Here is a 12165-nt window from a genome sequence, read left to right on the forward strand (position 1 = left end):
GGTATGTGTTAGTGTGGGGTCACAGCATAAGGTTAATTATTATTAATTAAGTGAAGTGATATTGTGGAAAGAAAGACCGTGACGACCCGGATCCCTGACCCCGGATCTGGGGGTGTTACACATTTCGATTTTGCAAATCCTGTGATAGGTTTCATAGGGGATAGGATGATAGAAGATAGAAATGTAGTTTATTTTGCTAGATTCTGTCAGCTTATATATAACTTTTGCTGTACTAATCCCCCTCAACTAGCCAGTACCTTAATTTCACCATTCAAAATTGCAAAATGAGCCTTTAATGACCTGGTAAATGCTAATCTTAAGAAAAGGGTGGTTAGACCTTTACAGATTCCTCAGTCTGTAAAACAGATCTTAGTAAATGCTGATCCTGAAACCTATAGATCTATTTATTCTGATGTCCAACCTACCACCACATCCCAAACACCACAACAACCATCAGAACATACCACTCATACTACTCAACCATCCCTCAGAACATATCTCAAATCATATCTCTCCACTTCACAAACATCTCAACCCTCATCCTCAGCATCTACTGTGAAACCTTCAACTTCCAAGCCTAAGAGGACAAAGATTGTTCCTCAAACACCTCAGAAGAGAAGGAGGATTGTTTTGAGAGATGAATCTGACAGTGAGGAACAAGTTTCTACATCAGAACCTGTTGTCAAAGAAGCTGAGAAAGTTCATTCTCAGAAGGATTCTGGAATTGGGGGATCTAAGCTTCTCAAAGGCTTAGAAAAATGACTTCTACTGAAACTCCCAAGGAATCCCCACCTTCAAAGAGATACAAGAAACAGAGAGCTAAAAGGCCAGTTTCAGATGATGAGGAAACAGCAGCTAAGGAAGGAGATCAGGAATCACTGATCTCACAAGAACCAGAATCTGCCAACGCCACTGCATCTCCATCAACTCCAACTCAGGAAGCTGCTACTGAAAAGGCCAGCACATCATCTGTGTCTCCTGTTCAAAAGTCTGTATCTCCTGTTGATCCAGGCACAAATGTTGAAATTGATATCCAGAACTTGGTTGTGCCTTAAATACTTTACTTAGAAACTCCAACAACAACTATTCCATCAACAACACCTGTTACTGATGCTGCTCAAACTGAAGAATTATCTACTACACCTTCTCTGCATCTAGATGATGATGATCAGAATATAGGTGAGCATCAGGATATGGCTGTTGATCAGAACTTGGAACCAGATCAGCAATTAGAGGATGATGTTGAAGCCTCAATTGCTTCTCATACTGTTGTTTTATCAGAAGATACTGATTCTGTAAGTTCTGATGCTGCAAATGCTGGAGATACTGGTGATGCTGCTCCAAATGCAGATACTGATGAAGCAGGTCCTTCAGGACATGCACCTTAACAAACTATTCTTAAATCTGAACTAGTTAAGAAGTTTGTCATCAGAGAAGCACCAGTGCCTTGGAGTGAAACTCCTGCAGAACAGGAGTGGACTAAGGAATGGAACTCAGTTACTTGTGTTCCATCTACAAAGAATCTTGCTGAGCACTTGACTAAAGCTGATGAGATGTTAATTACTGATGATTTCAAAACACAGCTTAGAGTCACTGCATTGAGTACTAAACATCTACAAGGTTTCCATTCAACTACTCATGTAGAGTTACATAAGATTCAGGAAGAATTAATGAAGCAAGAACAAGTTCAGAAGATTGACAAGAAAAAATTCTTCCAACCTACCTTTGACAGGGTTGCTTATATTGAGAAGACTCAAGAGAAACAACAAGCTCAGATTGATGATATTCTGAAAAATCAAGCTTCTCAGCAATCTCAACTTAATGAAATCCAAACCTCGGTGGAATTGCTTGTCTCTCTTCTATTACTAGCTGATGCCAAAAAGGGGGAGAAAGTAATTAAGTCCAAATGCAAAACTGATAAGACACTGAAGGGGAAGGATGATGAAAAGGATGATCGAGGAAACCCTGGAATGGGTAGAGGTCATAGTCAAGGTAGAGGTTTCTCATCAAGAAAAGCTGAAATCACAAGTCACAGGACAAGTTCTGATACTGGAAAAAGAATCACTTCTGCTACTAGTAAAAGGATAAGTTCTGGTGAACTTTTAGATCTTGATGAAGAAATGTCAAGACAGTTATTTCTTCAAGAAAATCCAGGAATGGACTTGGAGAGTTTAATGGAAGAAGAAGCCAGACTTAAATCAGAAAAAGTCAAGTCTAAATCTGAAGCTTCTGGTAAAAAGAAACTTCCAAAACTCAAAGGCATTGTGATAAAAGAAAGGACAAATACTGAAGCAACCATGGCTAAATCACAACCGCAGATAGATCCAAGGTCCAAGGGCAAAGAAAAAGTTGGTGAACCTATCAAGGTTTATGTGCCTCCTGTGAATGAAGAAATTACTGATGAAGATGCAGATCTTGCTCTGACTTCAAGAAAAGTTTTTAAGACAACCTCTGACATGGCTCAAGTTGTTCAGAGTCAAGAGAGAGTAAGTTCTGATATTTCAAAGAAGCAAGTAACCTCTGACATAGCTCAAGTTAACTTGATATCAGAAGATAAATCAAAGACACTCCTACCAGAATTCACTAAAGCAAAACAGACTCAACCTTTGAAGACTGCTGCAAGTGGTTTTGAAGCAAGAGTGGTTACTGGAAAGGAAACAAGAGATAAAACTAGATTGGGAAGTGCTGATGAAAGAAGAATACAAAACACTACTAATGATCCAACTTCCTTGAGTGAACCAGGTATTGGAGCAACTCCTGAGAGATTGAATCAACTGGAATCTGTACAAATGGTTTACCATACCTACTTGAAAGAACACATCTTGTTGTACTTCATGACAGATGGTAGGGTTTATCATATAAGGGAAAATGCCATTCCATTGAAGTATTTTGAAGAACTGGAGCATGTATCATTCTTACTTCAAGTGAATGACAGAATAACTGAAAGTGCTGCAAACTATTTGAAGAATCAGATTCAGAGGCAGAATAAGCTTTATTCTGTTAAGTCTGACAACACATATCTTCCAAAGTACAGAGATCACAAGGGTGATATAGTTGAAATGAAGCCCAAAACTGCTAAGATTATAACTACCTTTCTGGGTTACAGGGCTGTGGAATTCAATCTTGAGTCTGATAAGGCATATTTGATCAGACTGGATCAGAATATAAGAAAAGCTAGAATTAATGATCTCAGGGTTGCAATCTTTCAAAATGGTGAAGATACTGCAGAGCTTAAAGATGCTAAAAGGAGAATGATTGATGAACTCAGATATGCTAAGAGATGTTTGTTGGAGAACTATCTCAGAACAACTCCTGACATCAGAGAGATCAGAAGATGAAGCCAAGTCAAGATCTACAACTACTTAAATTCTGATATGAATACAGACTGAAGTTGTTATCAGATGTTAAAGATTTGTAAAGCTTTAAGGACTGTAAGTTGTAGTTATCTAGTCTAATTCTCATGCATTTGTACTTAATGTTTTTGACATCATCAAATATCTGTTAAACTTGTATATTATGCTAATTTACAAGTTGGGGGAGATTGTTAGATATATTTGATAATGTTATGGCTAATATGATTTATGTTTAGTTTTCAGATCTTACTTAAACAGGATAAATCAGTACTTACTGGAAATCAGGACTTAAGGATATCAGTACTTATATTATCAGGAGATAATCATCAGAAGATAGATATCAGAACTTAAGTACTGAAGGACGTTCAGATAAGGACATCAGCTGATTAAAGGAAAGAAGATCGAGACAAACATAAGAAGAGATATGCATGAAGAAGGAATTCTATGAAGAATAGAATACTTGGAAGAAAAGATATCTGATTGATATATTTTAGAAAGCAGAATTATATTCTATATCAATTAACGATTATCTTGTAACTGTGTAGTATATAAACACAGACATAGGGTTTACACTACAAGTGTTATCATATTCGAGAAGATTATTCATTGTAACCCTAGCAGCTCTCGTGATATTTGTTCATCACTGAGAGATAACAGTTCCATACTGTAACAGAGTTTATTATTTCAATAAAGTTTGTTTTCTGTTACTTGAGTTATTAAAGTTTGATTTGATTGTACTATACACTGTATTCACCCCCTCTACAGTGTGTGTGTGACCTAACAAACCTGTCAGTGACTAGTTACCGTATAATGAATTCCTTCTACCCTTATAATATCCTGATTAAATACAAGGCATGGATCTCGTGTCAGGCCTATCAAATTTAATCATATGATTTCTTATTCATAATGCAAAGTTCATATTAATGCAAATTAGAAACTCCTTTCTAATTTCATACACTCTGGCCAGAGATTCCAGAACTCGCATACTAAGAATAACATAGGATATTCTCTTCCTATACTGGAAGGGGTAGATCCTCTATTGACGTTAACTATCTCTAGATACAAATCCCTATACCCAGAATAGACCTAATGGATGTCCTTGGACTAAGGACTAAACCAAAGCACAGTTCATTATATACAAGATAACTTTAACGATCTCAAGTCTAAGGACACTTGTACAACTATCACTCAGTGAATAACTATTGACACGTGAGTAATCTCCATTAGTTGTTCAACTTATCGAGTCATGTTCAGTGAACTTATTCCCTAATAAGCACCTACATACTAGCTATAGTGTCACCACACAAATGCTTATGAGAACAGACATCCTCCTGAAGGGAGCAAGCATATTATGTACCAATCTTTGCGGATCCACTAACATCTGATTAGTTATCCTATGATCAAGAACTGTTTAAGTCTAGAGTTATCATCTTCTAGATCTCACTATTATAATCTCATTATAATTCTAGAAGCTTTACTCTAAACTATGGAGCATCTTATTTAAAACACTTTAAATAGATAAAGCTCATAATAAAACCAAAATAAGTCTTCTATTAATTTCAATGAAATTAAATAGGAATACAAGAAAGTTCTTCCTAACTCATCATACATGATTGGATTTAGGATAAACACTTTCAATCTCCCACTTGAACTAAAACCAATCACCCTGGTATCTAATACCCATCTTCTCTTTATGACGATCAAAGTGAATCTGAGACAATGACTTTGTGAGTGGATCTGCTACGTTGTTATGTGTGTTAACTCTCTCAATCTTGACATCTCCTCTTTCAATGATTTCCCTAATCAATTGAAAACGTCACAAAACATGTTTGGAATTTTTATGAGACCTAGGTTCCTTGGCTTGTGCTATTGTTGCGTTGTTATCACAATACAATACAATAGGCTCCTTAATGCTAGGAACAACTCCCAACTCAGAAAAAAAATTCCTCATCCAAATGGCTTCTTTTGCAGCCTCACTTGCAGCTATATATTCTGCTTCCGCTGTGGAGTCAGCCGTTGTAGACTGTTTGGAACTCTTCCAACTAATCGCACCACCATTCAGAGTAAACACGTACCCTGACATGGATTTGCTATCATCACTTTCTGATTGAAAACTAGAGTCAGTATAACCCTCTATTTTCAACTCAGATCCACCACCAAAAACAAGAAAAATATCCTTAGTCCTTCGCAAGTACTTAAGGATGTTCTTCACTGCTTTCCACTGGTCTTCACCTGGATTGGACTGATATCTGCTCGTCACACTAATTGAATAAGCAACATCAGGCCTAATACATAACATCGCGTACATGATAGATCCTATTGCTGAAGCATAAGGAATTTTACTCATACGCTCTCTTTCCTCAGGTGTCTTAGGAGACATCTTTTCGGAAAGGGACACTCCATGGCTCATCAGTATGAGACCTCTTTTGGAGTTTTCCATGCTAAACCTTTTAAGCACTTTCTGGATGTATGTACCCTGGGTAAGACCTATCATTATTCTAGATCTATCTCTATAGATCTTCATACCGATAATGTAGGATGCTTCTCCCAAGTCCTTCATAGTGAAGTTCTTTGATAGCCACACTTTGACTGATTGCAGCATCGGTATATCATTTCCTATAAGAAGTATGTCATCCATATACAATACAAGAAATGTTCGCGCTTCCACTAACCTTCTTGTAGACACATCGTTCATCTATATTTTTGATAAAACCAAACTCTTTGATTGTCTCATCAAAACGGATGTTCCATCTACGAGAAGCTTGCTTTAAACCATATATGGTTCGTAGCAGCTTACACACTAGGTGTTCATTTCCCTTGGAAAGAAAACCCTCTGGCTGTGTCATATACACTTCCTCTTCAAGTTTCCTATTGAGGAAGGCCGTTTTCATGTCCATTTGCCAGATCTCATAGTCGTAGTAAGCAGCAATCGCAAGCAAAATACGAATTGATTTTAACAGGGCTACATGCGAAAAAGTTTTATCAAAGTCAATCCCTTGCCTTTGTCTGAATCCTTTTGCCACGAGCCTGGGCTTATAGGTCTCCACCTGGCCATCTGCTCCAATATTTCTTTTGTATACCCATTTGCATTCAATAGGCTTCACACCCTCAGGTGCTTCAACCAAAGTCCATACTTGGTTGGTATACATAGATTCCATTTCGGATTTCATGGCACTTTCCTATTTCTCTGAGTCAACACTACTCATAGCCTCATTATAGGTCATAGGGTCATCATCATCAATGATTGACAACTCATTGTCATACTCAATGACAAGGCCATAATACCTCTCAAGTTGGCGAGACACTCTCCCTAACCTACGAATGGTCTGTTCCACAGAAGGTTGTTCAGTCTGAACAGGTGTTTCCACTTAAACCGTAGTAGTTTATTCTTCTTGAACTTCATCAAGTTCAATTTTGCTCCCACTGTTTCCTTCAAGGATAAACTACTTTTCTAAGAAGGTAGCATGTCTGGAGACAAACACCCTATGATCGGTGTAAAAGTAATATCCTAAAGTCTCTTTAGGATATCCCACAAAACTATATTTTACGGATCGAGATTCCAGCTTATCAGGGTCAACTTTCTTGACATAAGCTGGACATCCCCAAATCTCAACGTGTTTAAGACTTGGTTTCCTTTCTTTCCATATCTCATATGGATTTTGAGGAACAGATTTGGAAGGCACCTTATTTAGTAAATATGCTGAAGTTTCCAATGCATAACCCCACAGGAATACTGGAAGATCCGCATAGCTCATCATGGACCGAACCATGTGTAACAAAGTTCGATTTCTCCTTTCAGATACCCCATTCAACTGTGGAGTATATGGAGGAGTCCACTGGGAGACTATACCATTTTCTTTGAGATAATCTAGAAACTCTCCATTCAAGTATTCACCACCTCAATCTGATCGAAGAGTTATTGTCATACCCCCAACTTAACAAACAAAATAAATATAACTATTACAATATTTAAAAGACAGTAAACATAACCGAATCCAAGATCTTACAGTTTAGGGTTTGGAACAGCCCAACACTACCATCTATTACAACTGATTTTAAATTCGAGTCTTCACACAAAACTCTCTCTTATTCTACCTGAGCTTGGACATATGCATCAGCGTCACAGGTCTTACGTGCTGTCTGCTTGAACCTAACCATAGCTGCTAGCTGTAATATCAGGGTAAAGCAAGGAGTGAGCCATATGCACAACAAGTACTAAACTATATGATACAAAACATAAATCGAGATATATATAAAAGAATGACAATGCGAAGACGTAACCAATAATAACAAGAGATAAAACTTTGGGTGATGGCATCATTTGCTTGTATCAAAACATTTCCAAAATCATATCTTAATTCAAAAATCATTTTATGACGCTACGGATTACAGCCGGTGATCAGCCGTGAAGTAATCCCGAACCTCGCTGGGTTCTAAAACATTAATGGGATCCCTAGGCAACTTTTAAGCCTACAATATAAGTGTGGAAAGGACTCGCGTCTCAGTCCAGATCCACTATTCAAAGAAAACATTTATCCCCCTTTGGGACTGAAAATCCACATTTTAATCATTTCAAAAACTGTTGCCGATTTATAATAAAATCTCTTAAGTAGTAAACATTTTTATCAAGGGATTATAGATCATCTTTGAATCACTGGAAATATGTCACCAAATTTCAGGGCCATAATCCACTAGACTTTACTATATTAGGGTAATTGAAAGGTTTCCATATACAAGAACTTTGACAAGGAGATTTAGCAAGGCTATTGGATAATATGAAAGAGTAATGCCAAACTAGGCTTAAAGCAATAGTTTTCAACAAGGTACAAGTACTAGAACATCAAGAAGGTAAGCTTCATGAATACTAGGGGTGTTAAGGTATGAAGAAAATGATCTTTAGCTCAAGGTATATCAGGATTGTTGAACTTTAGGTTAAGAAAAAGGGTTATCAATCAATTAAGAACAACTTTAAAGAATATCTGGCTTTTAGGTATCAAGGTAAAGTTTCTATTGGGGTTCAAGCATCAGGGTGAGATGTCAATATTTTAGGAATCAATAGCATGATAATCAAGAGGATCAATCAAGTATTATATCAAATCTTTATTTTATCATGGCATTCCGATCACTTTGATATACTAGAGTGATATGACTTTTGATCTACTTGCAATATGTACTTGAGGGTTCATGGCATTTCTATATAATACAAAGATAGATTTAAGAATCACTTGGTTCAAGTATATCAAGATAACTCAGGATACTGGCATCAATATATATGAACTAATTATCACACATTTGCAGTGTAAACGAAATACAGGTTGAATCACTTGCCTTGAGAAAGGCTGGTCTGGTCTTGCTGGTAGGAGCAACTGGAAGTTTCACTCGACCTTTATGGCAAGTTTACCCTTGTCTCGAGATCCTACATAAATAATAATAATCCTCATTATAATATATTCTCACCAACTTAACCTATTTACAACATAAATGGCACTTAGGCCTATATGCACGTAATTTATATTCACCTTATAAATATAATTGTACACATAGCCACATATACTCACATATCATATTTTAATATCAAATAATATCACACACACCATAATGCAACACTAGGCTTGGATGATCTCGACTCACAACTTAAGTCACTTGGTCGCTAAACTAGACAAAGTTTCCAAATTTTGGCTTCCTTACTCAATGTGCCTTTACTTAACTATCCAAAACCTATTGACCCTCACTTGGGCCTTTTACTCTAGTGGCTTTATACTATCTTTCAACCATAGTGGTCAACCTAGGTCTCACTCCTAAGTGTTCTAAAACTATGTGATAAGTGAAAGTGCTCACTAAGGAAAATTTCAGAATGACACCTATGGTTTCTTGAGTGCATTAGACACTCTTAAACTACAAGTTTACCTCCAAAACTTCTACACTAGGCTCTTCTGACCTTAAGGCATCTCCCAAACTTGATGTGGCTCAAGGGCCTAGCTTGGGCCTCCTTGGGCCTAAGCTTAAAGTCTATGGTTCCCCTGTTTTTCTGGGCAGAAAACGCCCTGACTTGAACTAACTTGTGACACATGGTTCTAAATCAAATCTTACGAACTATGGCTGGAAAAACTCCTCTGACACTCCCTCTAACTACGGCCCAACAGGGCCTAATGAGGGCCTACCCATGACATGGTCAAAACTTCCTATTTCTAAGTTGTAACAAAACTGTCCCCTGCTGGACAGATTTTGTGATTCCACTCGTGCACCTAACCAAACGACTTATAAACCTCCAACAAATACCTAAAACCTTTTATATACTCCTAGTGCTAGCTTCTGGTGGCTTGGACCTCAATGTGCACAACAAATTCTCATTCAAAACTTCCCCATAACTAGTGCATCAAATCTGGAAAAATGCAAACACTAACTAATCCCTTTCCACCTACTCCCACTTAATAACCAAGCATCCAACTCTTTAAAAAGCAAACTTAGTGTCTTAATGTCCTAAAATAGTGCCTCAACAGAATAAGAGATCATCCATGCCCATGAATCAACAACATGCAACTAAAAATATAACATGCAACTCATTGAAAACACATAACAAGATTTCGGCTAGGCATAAAGTTTAAATGCTTGCAAATTCAACTTGTACCTATTACTCATCCTTAATAATCATGAAATAAATCTTCTCTTAACTATTAATAAGAAATTTATCATGGAAAATCTATTTTAAGCACACATATTTCGAATTTATAGATTTTTAGACATAGCAACATGATTTCAAAAAGAGTAGCATGAAAAACATGGTTGATCATCATTTTAATATCTTAAAACTAGCATGCATGGCTAAACATAAATATATAATGAAAATTCAGTAGCATGCAAAGGATTTTAAAGCATGATATCTCCATAAAACACTTAGTTAGCACAAATATAAAATATATCTTATAGAGAGCTCTTGAATTCACAAGAATCAAGAGTTTCTCTCTGGAGATCACATAAGAACTACACATGCATCCATGGAACTTAAACTTCCAAGTCACAAAACTCTTGGAAAGTATATAAGATGAATATAGGTAGAAGATTTACACTTGGAAAGATGAAGAATGAAATGAAAAATGGAAGGGGGTAGGGGAATGGGGCTTCGGCCGAGAGCAATGTTGGGTGGGGGAGGAAAGAAAAAAAATGTGTGTGTTAGAGTGTGGAGTGAGTGGAATGACTTCTCCCACTTTGATTTTAGTTTTATGCTTTTTGGTTGACAAAATGATGACTGGAAGTGAGAATGTACAAAAATGTCCGCTAGCTAAAGTTAGGCCATTTTGCATGCAAGGTTAGTGTGGTAATTTGGTAATCAACAAATGAGTTAGTGGGGTTGGAAACGTCTTATTTGCCCTTTGAGAGAATAGAAGGGTGATTTGCATGCAAGGTCGTCTATGTAATTTGCTAATTATAACAAATAAATTTGTAAAGATTTATTTTTATAAAATAAAATACAAGTTCAAAAATTATAAAATTTATACCATAAAATAACTTAGATTTTTAGATATTTTATAAAATCACTTTTGAAATTTGTGAACAGAATAACTTTTGAAAGAAAATTTCTCCAAGGTTTAGAATATTCCTTATAAATCAAAAATAAGGGAAATAAATAAACTCTTGCTTTGAAAAATCATATACTACATAAAGCAAATTTAAAATGCAGAAATTTTCATTTACACAAGGTACAACCATTAAGTATATTTACTTTCGGCTTTAATATCACATAAAATCCACAGATAATATTACATAAAATGCCGGTCGTAACATCCTCTCCCCCTTAAGGGATTCTTTCCCCAGAATCTAAGAGAACATATGAGGATACCGGGAACGCATATCAGACTCTAACTCCCAAGTTGATTCTTCGACCTTTGGGGTTCCTCCAAAGTACTTTCACTAACTTTACCGACTTGTTTCTAAGACTCTTTTCTTGCCAGTCGAGTATTTTGACAGGTTGCTCCACAAATGACAGGTCTGCCTGAATTTCTACAGGTTCATATTCTATCACATGGCTGGCGTCAGGATTGTACTTCTTAAGCAATGACACATGGAACACGTTATGCACATGTTAATACTGAGGTGGTAAGGCTAACTCGTAGGCCACCTTCCCCACTTGACTCAAAATTTCAAAAGGACCTATATATCTAGGTGCTAACTTCCCTTTCTTGCCAAATCTAGACAACCCTTTTCTTGATGACACCTTCAACAAAACGGCTTCGCCTACTTGGAATCTAGCATCCTTACGCGTTGGATCTGCATACTTCCTCTGCCTATCTTGAGCAGCAAGCAACCTTCTCTGAATTAACTTGACTGTCTCATGCAACTGTTGTACCAATTCCGAGCCTATAATCCTTCCTTCTCCTACCTCATCCCAACTTGTCGGTGATTTACATTTTTGTCCGTACAAAGCTTCGTATGGTGGAATGCCAATACCGGAGTGATAGCTGTTGTTGTAAGAGAATTCAATCAATGGCAAGTGGTTGTCCCAACTTCCTGCAAAATCGATTGCACAACTGCGCAACATGTCCTCGATTGTTTGAATCGTCCTTTCGCTCTGACCATCAGTCTGCGGGTGGTACGCCATACTCATGTTCAACTTCGTGCCAAGACTTTCTTGAAATTGCTTCCAGAATCTCGAGTTAAATCGGGGATCTCTGTCTGAAACTATTGATATGGGTACTTCATGCCTTAGTACGATTTCACGCACGTACAGATGAACCAATTTGTCCGATGACGACTTCTCATTAATTGGAAGGAAATGCGCCGACTTCGTAAGGCGATCAACTATAACCCATATAGC

The sequence above is a fragment of the Apium graveolens genome, chromosome 6, assembly GCF_009905375.1.
Source record: "Apium graveolens cultivar Ventura chromosome 6, ASM990537v1, whole genome shotgun sequence".
Taxonomy (NCBI): domain Eukaryota; kingdom Viridiplantae; phylum Streptophyta; class Magnoliopsida; order Apiales; family Apiaceae; genus Apium; species Apium graveolens.